Here is a 15,591-nt window from a genome sequence, read left to right as displayed (position 1 = left end):
GTGTATACAGAAACATGTTGGCTTTAAAGAGCAGGTTAAAAAACAATAAATATAGACAGACTTAAGGAAACCAACCATCTTCTAACCTGTAGCTTTCTTTATTTTTCCAAACAAATGGCTAGCCTTTATTGCACAGTTAGTTATGGTTAGCCAGTTGTAGTGTTTTTGTATTACCATTAAATGACATTACTGTGCATTTAGGGTAATGAAGTATTTGCAAGACAATACAAAAAAACGTAAAGCACCAGCAAAAGTATTTGGCATTTAGGAATATAGTACCCTTTTTGCCTGACTTGAGCTAAAAGCAATAGAAACACATGAAGACAAAATGAAAATGAATGAAAGCATATATGTTGAACCAGTTTTGAACAAGTAAGCTGGCAAACTGCATCTTGTAATGTGCTACTCCATGTCCTTAACGCCTCTTCCCTCATGCATACTGTTCTGGCATCAAGGTATAAATTACATTCAGTAAATGGAACATGGTTTCAGAAGAAAAATCTTGCAGTGGGCGTTTAGCCTCTGAGGCTACAGTTGGAGTCACAATTGACAATGATGATGTAGCAAGGACAGCAGGGGTAAACTTTAAAAAAACAGCAAGAGGTCACAACACATGGAGCCTACACAGCAACTGAAAGCTGAGTTTATGTATTTCATGAACAGCGGGACAGCACTCGTGGGCACAAATAGATAAAGAAAGGGACATTGCACCAAATGTGTGATCAGCGTAATAGAAGCCAATTTCATGGGTGGCACGAATTGCATGGCAAAGTATGCTGTACCACTTTTTCAATAAAAGTTAAAAAACAAACAGAAAAAAAACAACCTGTGAGTATATTTGGTCTGTAAACTAGATGAATGCCAGTCAGTACACAAATTTAATCTACAAATCTACAAACTAAAATGCAATAAGCATAAGGTGGCATGCCCTCCTGACTCGGGGAGAATTACGAGTACACTCAAACAAAGCATCGGAGTTCAACCAATCTTGAATCTTGTACTATTCTGTATTGCATCAAATATGTTTACCTTCAAAAATGGGTTAGGGGTTGTAGTGAAGCTAATATGTCATATTTCATCATCAGCGGAAGGCTGATGTATGCTGCACTGTGTAGGAGTCTTTTATTTAGTTATTTTTATAGATTACACTTGCCAAAAAACCTTTTCATATGTGTTTATCTGGAGTGTTTGTTTTGTTTACTTCTAAATTTCTATAGCTTCAGAACTTAAATGCTTTCATTTTCATATGTCATGTTTTAGAAGGGGTCATAGATGCCCTAGACCTTCTGCACAACAGAGAGATGAAGACCACTTTCATAACAAACTGCAAGCAGTAATAAGAGAGAGGCTCCTTGATGCAGCAGCAGTTTCAGAAGATGCAGGCTGAAAATTTTTAGAAATTACGAGTAATGGCTTCAGCAGTGGAGGACCCAAACAGAGGACACAGGAGACCAATCAGACAGCCAGTCAGTGGTCAGTCAGTCAGCAGACAATGCAGGCAGGGGCAGACAAAAGGCAAAGTCTATAAAAAGGCACAAGGTCATTCATGAGGAGCACTAACAAGGAAACTAACAAAAATGCATGAGGAGAAATTAACATAAGAACAAAGTCAAAATGCAGACTATAGAAAGTAACAAGACCTTAAAGAATAAAAAAAATAAAATAAAAATGACCAATAAAAATAATCCAGAACTATGACATTATGCTTGGTGTTTATGCTGTAAGTCAAAAAGAAATCTAAATTTCCAGTCTCTTATATAAACGTCCCTTATACAAACTGTTAGACAGTTCAGGTGCAGAATACTGATAACACTCGCATGGTTTAAATGTCTAAAAACTTCATTGCTCTATGTTTTTGTTTAGAGCGGGCCACTGACTTCTCTTTTTAAAGACAAACATTATATTTGTAAGTATAATGACGTACACTGAAACCCATACTGAAGCAGCATTCATAGAGTCACCAACAAACCTCTCAAAAGATCTTTTCTCTTGAAAAGGATGAAAACGAAAAAGAAAATGTATCACTTTCTTCTTAAAATGTTCAGGGTGAGGAAAAAACATGTCAGTGGTACTGCTCCTTGAGTTGTTTGTAGTGAATGATAAAATATCAATAGAGCGAATGCATGTGTTTTAATAATAAAAAGAGAGCAGGTACCTCTGCTCTTCTGCATCTTATCATCCGAGTCTCTGCTTATGAACCAACATAACATTTCCTTTTGTCCTCAATAAAAAACAAATGGAAGCTCATAAAACATGAGAAAACTCATAACCCAGAGAAAATAACACTAGACAAATTGTTTTCGTCAGCAAAGGGGGGTACATCCACAGTCTCCAAAAGACTTGATCCTCCTGACAAGTCGAGAGAACAGTTACAGTGAACAAAAAACAAATGAAGTACTTCACAACATTTTTAGTTGAATATCCAACATGTAGCAAAACAACGGGCTCTGACATCTTCCAGCTTTAATAGTCAGTCATTGAAAGTACTCTTGTTATTCAGAGGAATCTACTACTACTATATAAATGTCTATTTGTCAGGTACCTCTATGACTACCACATAAACATGAATTTCCACATTAAGGAAGACAAACAGAAAGAAACTCATTGAAACAAGCAGTACAGTTTTGTTAGTATAAACATATAAACTTTGTAGTGCTAGCCCGTAAATACACTGACATTAATAAAACTTCAGACTACACATTTACTTCTATAGTGTCTGAATAGAAAATGAAGTAGAGGGTAACACCTAGTCAATGTGTACGTCTCTCCAACAGAGAAAATCTTCCTATGAAAATTGTTGACTATGTGGGCTCATAAAGCAAAGCCATTCCAGTAGAGATAAGGAAGATGTTGCAGAAGACTAACTTGTCAAAGTGTTGCCTTGACTGCATTGATTTACAAATATTTCTTGAATCTAAGCATTGTAGGAGCCGTCATTGAAAATAATAACTTGCGAGCAAGATATAAAAGGATTGACGTTATCAAGATAGGAAGGGACTGACCACAACAACAAAAACCAAAAAAACAACAACAGATAAGAGGAAGACACAGAAATATTACTTCCATCTCACCTTCTTCTGTATTTGTGAAGGCTATATATCAGTATTGCTGTGTTTGCATGGGATACATTACTGCACTATGAAAAATAAATTCCTGTTTCATATTTCTTCAGGCTAAATACTAACTGATGAATACCATGATTGCAACTATTTTTTTTCCCATCTGTTTTTCTGCATTTGTTGCATTTCTATACCGATCACAGTGTGTTAACAAGCAGATAGTTGGGTGTGCCCAGGTGCTGGGACAACAGAATATGTGTATGTCAGCATGTTGCTTGAATAGAACTGGACTCTGACTGTCGTGTCTCGGGCTTTGTGATTAAGTTGTGTACAACTAGCAAAGCCTTTTGTTGGAGGTCACATAAAAGAACTTGTCACATTTAATGTTGCTACACTGTGTTTATTGGAATGCTTTTGCTGATTGAAGAAACTCAAACTCTGACAGAGGTTGTTGTAGTAAGTCTGGGACAGCTTGCCTCTTAATGTAACAGAGAGGGAGTGAGATAGAAGGTGGAATCACAGGAATATCTAAAAAGTGAAAAAAAGCTGCTTGAATTTATAAAAGGTTCATGATAGTAAACTGTACAGTTATGAAATTGCCAAGAATCCTGCTTATAAAAAGCAAAAATGAAAAGGTTTAGGCACTCAGTAGTTTTCCTTTACCGATAACTTACCGGTAATTGGTTTTAGAAAATGCCTAAAATCAGTCCATGTTTGTGTATAAACACCATTTGCCTTCAATAGCAGTGTCAGTTGTCCTGAATTTTGTCTGTATTTGGTGCATTGCTTCAAACATCTTGGAGAAGTTGTAATGAAAAAAATTTAGTCTGTCTCACTTGCTTAGCAGACTGACTTAATGATTCTGAGAGAAGGTTTTTGTATGGATTTTAGTTTGGGCCACATCATATGTTGCAGAACCTTTTTTTCTTCTCACTGCTGAAGATACTGTTCTTCTTTTTTCTGGCAACTGACTATGGACTAGTCAGAAACCATTGGTTGGGTATCTTCAGTTATACAACTTCCAGATTTTAATGCAATTTTGGAAGTGGAACTGAAAATTTTTGTGAATTTATGGTCCAGCCAAATATTGAAGGCCTGTTTTCACACCCTTGAGTGGAAAATCGTTTCATCATAGTGTTTTAGTTGTCTGAACTCTCACATTTTTTATGTTAAAAGCACAACTCCGAGACTGTCACAACACATTCAAGCAAGTGGGAAAACACAGCTAAACTCCTAAGATAAATTACCAAGTAAGACAAGAGGATACTTAACTAATTGAGCTAAAAATGAGATACCCTTGCCTCACTGCTCAAGTGAAGAGTATCTTTATACAGCATATAAATATTTTTTATATACATATTTTTATTTATGCCTGTTGTATTGGAAATGACTCATGATGATATAAGAAATATGCCTGTATGGACTTTGGGCTGTCTGTGCTCTTCCACCAGATTTTGCTGTGGTAGCTGTCGGTCTTGTGGTTGCTCTGCACCTATTGATTTTATTTCTGTATGTGGTGGTTCTCAAGCCCTTCTGTTGTAAAGTTGTTCCAAAAGGTCATACCCTCTTCAAGATATATAGAATCTGAACACATCACCCAGTCAGAAAACAAACCATTTCACTTTCAATACGGCTGGAAAGTTACAGACTTTTCACCCAAGCCTCTTTTTACCAGACATGCATAGATTTTACGTTGTTTTGATGTGTATTTATCTGCACTATTTATTTGCACTTGTATTTGTTATGGTGCTGACAGTCCGTCTTAACAACCTCGTCACTCTATTAATTGCTTGGCTGTTTATGTACAGTATGTTGCCTGCACTGACTCATCACTCTTTCGCAGACTTTATAGGTCAGAAAGAATTACATCAGGAGAAATGAGCCATGCATTTCTGTGCCATCTGCAGTACGGAATGGCAAAGTTTGGGAGGGGTGATGGTAGTGCAAACAAGCATTATTTGATGCGAGACTCCGGAGGAAAATCAATATGCTCACTGGAACCCATGATTGACTTAATAGCACATGCAAACCAGAGAGCAAATGTCTGCGCAGTTTGTTATAGATGTTCTGTGCTGATATGATGTTGGTGCCCTGCTTTTTAGTTTAGCACATTGCCTGCTCATAGAATACTCACTCAACTCTCTCCCATTTGGGTTGGAATAATATTTTTGAGGTGAGATACTCCCCTATTCTTTTATACCTGTCAAGCTACAATAGGTGTCAAAGTAAGTATTTTTTACTGTTTAATATTATTTGTGTGTAACTGAATGTGGTTTCTTTTATAATGCATATGTTTTGTTTAGTCTGGAGAGAGGCATCGCAGTTTATATGATATGTACTTCGAGTTTGTCCTTAATTAACCAAACATAAAAAGAAATGTCACACACTTAAATTTTGGCTTTATTCAACGGTTTTATAGCGTAATGAAGTTCTGCATTTTATTGCAGTTCCACTTAGTAAAGATTTTAATGTTTATGAGTAAATGTTTGGGTAAAATAAAATAAAATGTGCTGCAATTTCATTTAGACTCTTTAGTTAAACAAAAAGCAAGTGCTGAGAGAGAAGACCAAAATCTGCGCACGGGTCATAACACCGACAAAACCTGTCTGTAGGGGGAAGTTTCCTCAGATGTTCTGTCTCTGTAGTGCAGTTAAATCACTTTCCAAATTAATATATTTTTAAATTTTCTTTTGGTCAAAATAAAACACTGACATTAGATTATCTGACATGAAAAAATAAAAAATAAAACAAAGTAAAGCTGAAATAGGTCAACTGAAATAGTAACAATTAAAAGATGTGGGTTACTGTTTTCCTTCTGTGAAAAATACAGTTTATTTTTCAAAGAGCTTTAGTTTGTGTTAAAAGTGAATATATTTAACTATAAACTCTGCAATGAGAAGGACCTGTCAGTCTGCCCTTAACTGACAGCACTATGGGCATTCTGCTTCTATCTTTACAGAAATTAAAACCATGCCCAGACAAAGCAGCTTTACACCAAATGTGTGCTATAATTGCTTTTTAGGGATGAAATGAATGCAACTCTTTTTAATAAAATGAATCTCCTTAGTTATGGCTGCACTTTAGAAAATTTTAATGGATAATACAACCCTCCTGGGATGTTAACTCCAGGCAAGCAATTCAGCAAACCCACAAAGTCAGAGGGGAACAGACTTCAAGTGCATTTAAAGGTAAATTTAGGGGTCATTTCCTGCTCTGTATGGCCCTCTGTATGTGAAACCTGAGGCACAGAAGATGTTATGGCAAGTGATATATCCAATGGCAATTCTAGAGACTGTTGGGGCCCTAGGCAAAAGTTCATGGGAGGGCCTTCAACCATAGTTCATTCCTGTTATGTTATGAATAATAAACTAAATGGATCATAATTTAAGTAATTTATTTTGTTATTGTTGGTCCAACTGAAACAATAAAAAGAAATATTTTTAAAGGAATATGTCGAGTGCAATGCATATGCGTGTAATCAATTAAAAGTGTAATTCTCAACTTATAGTTAGCATTATTGGCATTTGGAGGTTTTCGACCATTTACCTGATGCCAGTTTGCAGGGGCACCATACTCAGCAGAGAAGTCAAGACCTCACTCTCCCCAGCTGTGAGCAGCTTTAGTGTGAGCTGGAGGACACCATCTGATGAAACCAACAGAATAACATAATGTGCAAACAGACGAGATCCACCAGCCACTTTAACACTTAGGTCCGCCTAGAATTCTGTCTTAAAAATTATGAACAGAATTAGGAAATGAAGGCAACTCACCGGGAATGAGTCCAAATTATTGCTGGTAATGCAGACTAAGCTCTTGCTGCAGTTGCTGCAGTGACAAAATGGCTCATTACAACAAGTCAGACCTTCTTGGGAAGGCTGTGGAGAGTAATTGGAGCTCAAAGTCCAGTTCCCCTTCTTAAAGATGAAAACCACTACCCCAGTCTGCCAGGCAAAAGCACTACCTTCATTGTTGCAGTGATGTTTCAACTAAGACAGCTCAAAACATCCAGGAACTTCAGCTTATAAACTCCAGGGGCACTGCCACCAAGAACTTGTTTAGCTACCTCAGTGACTTCACCTTCACTGATGGATGAGATCCTCACAGTATTCCTTCCATCACTCTATTCAACTGACAGTGCCCCACTCACACTATACACCATGTGAGTCAAGCACCACTTTCCCCTCCGGAGTCTCTTGATGGTTTTTACAAGTTTTTACTTCAGCTACTGCCAGAATATTTGGCCTGCCGGTACCTGTCAGCTGCTTCTGCAGTACCACAAGCTAACCAAGCCCAATAGAACTCCTCCTTTGGTTGAAGACTTCCTTCACCTCTGGTGTCCATCATCTGGTTCGGAGATTAACACCAGGACAGGCACCAACCATCTTACAGCCGCAGCTTTGTGCAGCTCAACGATGGAGGCGTGGAACATGGTCCATTCGTACTTGATGTCCCCAACCTCCCTCGGAATGGTGTGAAAGCTTTCCTGGGGACAACTTCAACAAACTCCGGCAAACTGGATTTCACCCTCCAAATCACTCCGTTACTGGTATCCTACTTATGTACTGGCATCAATAATTAAGTTAGTTTAAACAAAATTACAAATATTATTTACAATGCGAGTGAGTGGAGTACAGAGGAGCCCCTTTAATTTCTCTGTCTGTCATTGCATCAAAAAGTAAAACTTAGACAAAAGTTTAACTAAAAATTGAAAAATAAAATTGAAAAATAATAAAATATTACTGAATTTATCTAAACATTAACAATTTGATACCCTAAAAGACTGACCGCTATTCTTTCACGTTGAGTCTTTTTTGTGCATAAGGGCACCTACTGTAACACGAACTACTGCACATGTGGATTTGTATACGTTTGCAGGGGGTTTTTTTTGGCTGTCTTTGGTCGGATTTGGTCAAAAAAAATCATGTTACAATCATGCAAGTTCCTGTGAACACTGACTGAGTACTCATGTAAGAATAATGCACAAAATGCCAACGTGACTTTTGTTGTAGTTGGCAATAGTCTATAGAAATAGGTCAACTGTCAATAATTAAAACAAATAATTCATGCATTTTTTTCAACCATTCTAAGCTGTACAGTAAAAGTTTAAACCTGACTACAATGTCAATATGACAATAAAGAATTTTTTTTTTTCAAATACCGTTCACATACAGTGTAGATTTAAAGCCATTATGTCATTGGCGGCATCTCCATTATTGCAAAAGGAAGAAAAGCAATTTGTTATCTATGATAAGATTTTTATCTAACACTGGTGTGACACACAAGTGCAAATAAGATCTCTAACCACTAACCTGTAGTTGGTACAATCATTTAAACATCAGAGAAAGTGGCCATAAAACCAAAGAGATGAGCTGTATTCTTTTCTTACTGCATTTATGAGCTTTCATCTGCTTTCGGAGCACATAGTTTGCACACTATGTTCTCCTGTATCATGGAGAGGCTACCTCCACTTTCCCCTCATTACTACACTATTTGAGCAAATACTCAACTTTCTAAATTTAAGCAATCATTATGTTTTATAATGCAAAAAACAGCCCATCAACCGTTTTGCAGAAAATAGAATCCCCTGAGCTGTAGCTACATTTACTAATTGCTTAAGATTTAAGGCTAACGATGGGGATTTTTGCTCTGGAGCCCTGTCAGATCTATTTTCTTCACTTGCCGGTGGATTTTCATTTTCTTGTACTTGCAGTTAGTGTCGCACTGCACACAAAAAACAGGAGAAATACAACTCTGGGAAACTAGGCTACAAAACTGTTCACACAGCTGTTAAATGAATATGTCTACTTTCCATCACACTTTTTTATTTATCTGTGGAACAAAAGACACAATATTATCTCCTTTGAATTTCATGAGTAGGAAAGTTCTGCTTACATTTACCGTATTTAATTCAACAGCACAAGGTGTAACTCTAAACCGAACTGTTCATTCCTTGAAATCTTTTGCTTCTCTCTAGTTAGTTCTGCTCCCGAGCAAGACATTGCAAGTTAAAGCATGAATTCTTTTTCATCTTATCAGTACATGTGGAGATGCAGAGACAAACAAATTTAAAAGAAAACACAAGATGTTTTAGTTATGTGTGTATTGTGTGTGTGAATGCAATTTTTTTTAACTCTAGGAAAGATATTTGGGATACTCTAATGGTATTAACCTACCAAAAAGCAAAGCAAAAAACAGAGTAAAACAATATCTGCACACACTGTCATGTAATTCTAGTGTGGAAAATCAAGCACTGAATATTGAAGTCTAATCAAGTAATTTCAATATTAAATGGAAATATTTACACTGAGCTGTTTAGGGTTCACTGGCTTCTGCTCTTCCCTTCTCTTAGCCACTTATCTGCTGCCAGCGAGTAAATGTGCCTCTGCCATCTGCCTCATTTCATGCCAGCAAACCTTACCTCAAATAACCAGTTTGCTCTGAACTAGTGAGAGGCAGCAAAGTAGCAGTGGTCTAAAAGAGCAAGATGAAGCACTCACTTTGATTTCTTGATAGGCCTGAGACAAGTAAGGGAAAGCATTTCTTTCTTCCTCCTCTATTCAATTTTTTGTTCAATTTAAGAAGGGTTCAGAAATTGTTTTTTATTGGTAATAATTGGTAGTATTTTCCTTTCCTTCGTTTTTTGTAGTTTTAACATTTATTTTTTCTGGCTTGTCAATTATTTTGGTAAAACAGCATTTATATATCTAGCATCTCTTAGAGGGTTCATGTTGTAATGGGACATCAGAGTTTAACTCATGAACAAACAAAGCTAAACAAAGCACTGTTTTGTTACACTATGACTTGTACAGAGATCTAAAACATATCTGTTTAAAGAAGTGACTCAAAAAGAAGGCATTAGCACAGACTTTGAAACAGGCCTTGGAGTCTGACTGGTAGAATTATTTAAACATGTTTGGACCAGTTTGGACAATTAATGTTCTACCAATTAAAAAAAAAAGACATGCATGGTATTTTAAAAAATTGACTGTACACATGCTTTGCAATGTGCTTCAGATGCAGATGCTTGTAGAGAAAGAATCTAATTTTCCTGAGGTGTTAAACTTCAGTTTTGGATCATTTGCCTTCGATGTGCATTTTTCTGAAGCAACATTATCCATTGCCCATCTGTCCTGCATAACATAATCCTAATTTCTAAGAGGTTCATTTGGTTATAAATAGAAGAAGTGTTTTACTGCAACAATGTATTTCCTTTATGCCATCTGTTTCAGGTTGATTTTCTATTTGTCTATACATGATTAGTCTTTGAATGGCTGGATAAGTGTTTGATCACAGTGCCAAATGTTTGTCTGTATGAATGTTTGTTGCGGGCTTTGTTGTTTGCTAGCAGAGAAACAAAGAAAGAAAAACCGTCAAAGAGCAAAAAAAACATTTTCTTGCCACATGCATTCATAGCCACTGGATAAACGGTACAAATAAAATGCTGATTTGAGTTTTTGGTGTCTTTTTAGTTTCAGTCAGAGCCTTCAGCTTTCCTAACTGGACCTGGAAAGATTTAACAACCTTGTTGTAAACACAGCTTATTCTATCTAAAGTCTTTATTGTTTTCCAACTTCCAGATTTATTAAAATTTACATAGTTTGTGCTGAACAGACTTGTCTCAAAAAAGAAAAAAATAATCATCATAATTGTGCACTATATGTGAAATGTGGTTTAAAATCCATGCTTTGAGGGGAATAGACATAAATACTAATTTTGATGATATGGGATTCATCTTGGAAAATGCATTTACACACATGGTATTGTCAGTTCATGCAGTCCTCAGTTAGTTTCTTAAACAATCAAACTCAAGACAGAAAACATAGACCCAAGCATTAAATGGATGGTTACTTCATGAATATGTGCTTTTGAGCTTGGAACCATATCCCTGAAAAACAAAAAAACCACAGCCTTCTCCCATACCAGAGTGTCCACAAAGCCACCCTTATTTTGCAATTGACTCTTTGGAAAGTGTTCATATATTGGCATATTGGATCTTCTCCTCCAGTTACTAGGTTAGAAATAACACATACCTGAATTAGACTCAGTTTTACTATTTAATTGTGTTATAAGTGAAGGAGAGCTATAATCTCTGTTATATGAAATGAGTGGAATGTGTGGAAGCAAAAAGCAGACTTGGAGGACAGAGTTGAATAAACAGAAAAACTTTATCAGTCTTTATTACCATGAATGAAATGTCCAGCAAGTAGCAGAAACCACATATATATGAGGGACATGGAGGGGAAAGATAGATGAAGACTAAACTACACGGAGCCCAAGAAAAAAGGAAAACCTGAAACTCATGGAACAAACTATAAATAACAACCATAACTAGACTGAAAACCTAAGAATTTAAACATGGTGAAATCAAAGATGCAATAGTAACAAGAAAACAAAACTCAAAACACCATCAAACAAGCTAAAATGTGAGAAAAAAAATATTTGACAATACTTCAAGTCCTCAGAACTCAGAACACTGGGCCCAAGACCCGGAACCATGACACTACCTGGATCATTACTGGTGATTTCGGACCAGAAAATGTATCCCAAACTCTAAGGATACAAGAATTTAGCAGGTTCTTTGTTAATTTTAGATCCTTTTTGAAATGAAAGCCATTGTGGCTTGTCCATGCCCCACTTTTCGCTGCTGATTGTGAAGTGCCCTCAATAATCTTTTCTTAATCATGTTAATCATTGAAAATTGCATAATAAATTGATTTTTTTAAGGTCAGCAATTAGTAGTGATTAAATTCAACTTGACATAACTACAATTTGCTCTTCATTCTTTCAGATTAAGTAGAGTAATTTCTGGGCAAGAACTTCAAAGGATGGCTTAAATTTAGATTTTTATGAAATGGATAAATAGAATGTGTTAGTTATTTTTGAATATATTAAAGAAGTCACTACAGTGAATTAGGAGTCTCAATTATACTTTCCATTAGTTGTCAGCAAATAAATAAATAAATAAATGAATAAATAAATAAGATTTTAAAAATGTCTTTTGTTCCTCAGCAAAATCAGCAGTCTTGGCCAGGGGCATTATGTTTTGGGGGGATTTTAGTTTTATTCTGATGAATGTGACATGCTTGCACACAGTGAAATTCAAATTTGGAGCAAAGGTTCATTAAACACAATGCAAATATTCACTTTGACTGAATCACAATTTCATACTCAAATGTAACTTTGACCTCACAGTTATTGGTCATAACTTAACTTAAAAATTTTGTATAAATTGGCGGGGTCAGTTTTAACTGTAAGACAACATGGCGCTGCAAAAACACTTTTCTCTGCTAATAGTTCAGATTAATTTGAGACTAAACTGGTGATGCCACCCTCCTTCAATGGTTTCACTCCATATATCTAATTCAGATACTTCTTTTTCCAGCCAGATGGTTTCCAAATCAACTCTAGTATGCAGCCCAACAAAGAGGACCAGGAGGTATACCTGTTTTTTTGTTTTGTTTTTTCATATAGTTGACAAGCAGAGAAAGTTTCATTTGTTTTTAATAAAAAGAAAATAGTTTCAACCCAAACAGGATTTTGGAAATGAGATCTGACTGGGTGAGTATTATGTTGACAGCTGTTAAAATGTCTCCTAACATTAAAACACTCAGGTTCCTTCAGCAAAAAAAGACGCACTGCTGGGCCGCTCACTATACTCAGAAAAAGGACAGGATTTTAGCAGTGACAGGCAAACAACCCATTAGAAACTGAGGGACAGCATTCAATATGACAGCGTGCTCGGCAAAATGTTGTGAGTTATTTGACAATCTGACTGTGACTGCTAATAGCCTCCAACCAAACAATGCAAAACAAAGCGATGCAATTTTAACATTTCTAAAGACTGACAGTCAAGTCAAAATTTTAAAGGTACAATAACAATAATCTAATTTACACCAGACTGGAAATAAATACATTAAAAATGCAATAAAATTAGACCAGCGTTTTGCGACATGTGTATGCAAATATACCTTGGACTCAGCATCACAATTCAAAATCAGTCAGTTGAAGCCATGCAATGAGATTTGAATGTTCCATTAACTTCCTTCCCTTATTCATGTCACAACATCAGCTGTGGCTATTACATCTGTCAGGACATTACCAGTAAGGTGAGGTGGGGAGAAAAATAGATTTCATATGTGACAGGTCTTATCTGTCCTTCACTAAACACATTTGCAGCTAGGGAAGGGTACGCTAGATTAGTCAGTGCATCATGTGGAAGATGAGCAACAAGGGCAGGTGCCAATACCCCAATGCTGGATTGAAAATTGAGAATTTTTCTGCAAATGCAGTGAAGCCACACTGACCTGCAAACACACTATCCCCAACTGTAGGGGACCTTGGATGGTAAACAAAATCAAATTAATTGAAGGAAACCTAGTTGCATAGTTTCTCATCTTGTTTTACATTTTACTTTTCTTTGGTGTAGTTAATGTAATTTTTAAAGGGTTTTACTTGGATTTCAGTCACATTTAGTGCCACTCCTCTGTCTGATGATGCTGATGTCAATCTGGCAGGCCCTTTAAGGAATATTCTTTCTCTTTCACATCAATAAAGGATAAATATATTTCATATAAATAAAAATTCAAAACTTTGTGCATTAAAGCAGAAAACCACATTATTAGGCTCTTGAAATGTGTAATTTAAAAGATTAATTAAATTAACTCTGCAGGAAGTTTCTAATCTGAGCCCCATTTCCTACAGTGCAACATTTAGAGCTGGACTTTTAACACTGTAACCATAGCATCTATTCTACACTACACCTAAGGCTTAGCCTAAAGCTGAAATGGCCTTACTTTAAACATGTAGTAATCATTTTTCATGGCCTTAATTGTTGCACAGCATTCTTAGTCATTTTTTCATTCACCACCTGTACACAAGCAGACAGAGTGCTATTATCAAAAATCCCACATTTCAATCATATTGTTCATATGATCTTTCCAACCAAATGTTTGACCTCGTGAGCTGCAATCTCACTTTTTATTTATTTTTTGCAAGGAGACATTAGAATACATGCTCAAGGCTTAAGATAGCAATAATGCACTGTGGGTTTATGTCACATGTGTTTAATGCACTGTGGGTTTATGTCACATGTGTTTAATGCACTGTGGGTTTATGTCACATGTGTTTTAAATTTAGTCTGTTTAATTAAAGCAATAAGCATTTCAAGACAAATTTATGCAGTAATTTGATATCAGGCAGTAATGATTTCAGTACTATTTTTGTGCATTATTAAACACACAGCGGTTAATTATCTCAATTACAAGCATACTTCAGACAGAGTGGGCTATTATATGGTCAACTGTTTGGGATGCATCAGAAATTGACAAACAAAACTGGAGCGTGACCCCAGTTAGTTTTCTCGGTTTTCAATTGCACTGCTGCAACACTAACTAAATACCAAAGAAGCAAGATGATACGCAGAGTTTGTTGTTTATGCTGGGCACCCATGCTGAGAGCACAAGAGGCACTTGGCTTCCTTCTCTAATTCTCTCCTGGACACAAACATTAGACTATCAGTGGGATACACATTACACTGCTTTTATAAATATTAATTCAACATGCAGATGAGTTTGTTTGGTGTTTTATGTGTACTCGCATAACATGTGTACTTATGAATTTATCCCCTTGTGAATCACATCTCACTGTGTTAACATCTCCAGTGTGTTTTGTTACTCAATCTGCTTGATTTACAATACTAAGATGTGCATTAATATTTTACAAAATCATGATGTGCATGCTATTTTTATCAGTAAAAAGAAATGGTCATTACTGTATTTGACAGTAGCAGCATTCAAATTGAATGTGCAGGCGCATTAGAGAGAAGAAGAACCAGACTTCACTAGAATGCCTGATACTATTCTTGTATTCTATTCTTCTTCTATTCCAGCTATTAGAATGAGTTTACCTGCCAGACAGAGACTGAGGCCGTAGGTCCGCTGTATCAAATATCCAGAGCCATCCTGCCTCCCTGGCATCTAATTACTGATACAAATCATCCACAGATAATGTATTCCCGTTTGTGATTTGCATATAATTGATGATAATGCTGTATATATTGTGGGCTGTTGGTGCTTTAAAACAATGTCTGCATTTGGCAATAATGATCTGAGGAGATTATAAACATAAATCAGCAGGGTGTCAGAAGCAAGGAACTGTTTGGCAGTGTATCAATTCAAGACATTTGTGACATTTGTGACATTTGTTTTTTTCTTAAATTTCTGATTCATGCGTTGTTTCAATGTGTTATATTCAAATTTTATTGAAAATTCATTAGAAGAACTAACAGGGAACAGACTGTCTCAGAGAGTCCTTGGCACATTTAACATGCACCAACCACATTTGAACTATTTGACCCTCATTCAGCCAGTATTGCAGTGGCATTCAAAAAATGGAATTCCATTAAGTAAGATCATGAACAAAATTATGAGCAATTTGCATTTATTAATAATTGAGGCACAACTAATATTTCAGTTGTGCTCTCAAACTTTTACAGAATAAGCATTTGCAACCTCAATGCAGTAGTTTTGCTAAA

At 36.2% G+C, this 15,591-nt stretch overlaps 1 long non-coding RNA gene across 1 annotated transcript in view; it reads left to right on the top strand.

The window, feature by feature from the left end:
- LOC106098433 (uncharacterized) overlaps positions 1-15,253 on the top strand; it is a 59,022-nt gene extending 43,769 nt beyond the window's left edge. The window contains exons 2-3 of the long non-coding RNA XR_001224655.3: positions 12,442-12,495; positions 14,947-15,253. This is a non-coding gene — a long non-coding RNA (uncharacterized LOC106098433). The remainder of the gene's footprint in view (positions 1-12,441; positions 12,496-14,946) is intronic.
- The last annotated feature ends 338 nt before the right edge of the window (positions 15,254-15,591 follow it).

The sequence above is a fragment of the Oreochromis niloticus genome, linkage group LG5, assembly GCF_001858045.2.
Source record: "Oreochromis niloticus isolate F11D_XX linkage group LG5, O_niloticus_UMD_NMBU, whole genome shotgun sequence".
In the NCBI taxonomy this organism is placed as follows: domain Eukaryota; kingdom Metazoa; phylum Chordata; class Actinopteri; order Cichliformes; family Cichlidae; genus Oreochromis; species Oreochromis niloticus.
Note: the sequence above shows the minus strand (reverse complement) of the source record. Positions and strands in the feature narration are given on the sequence as shown.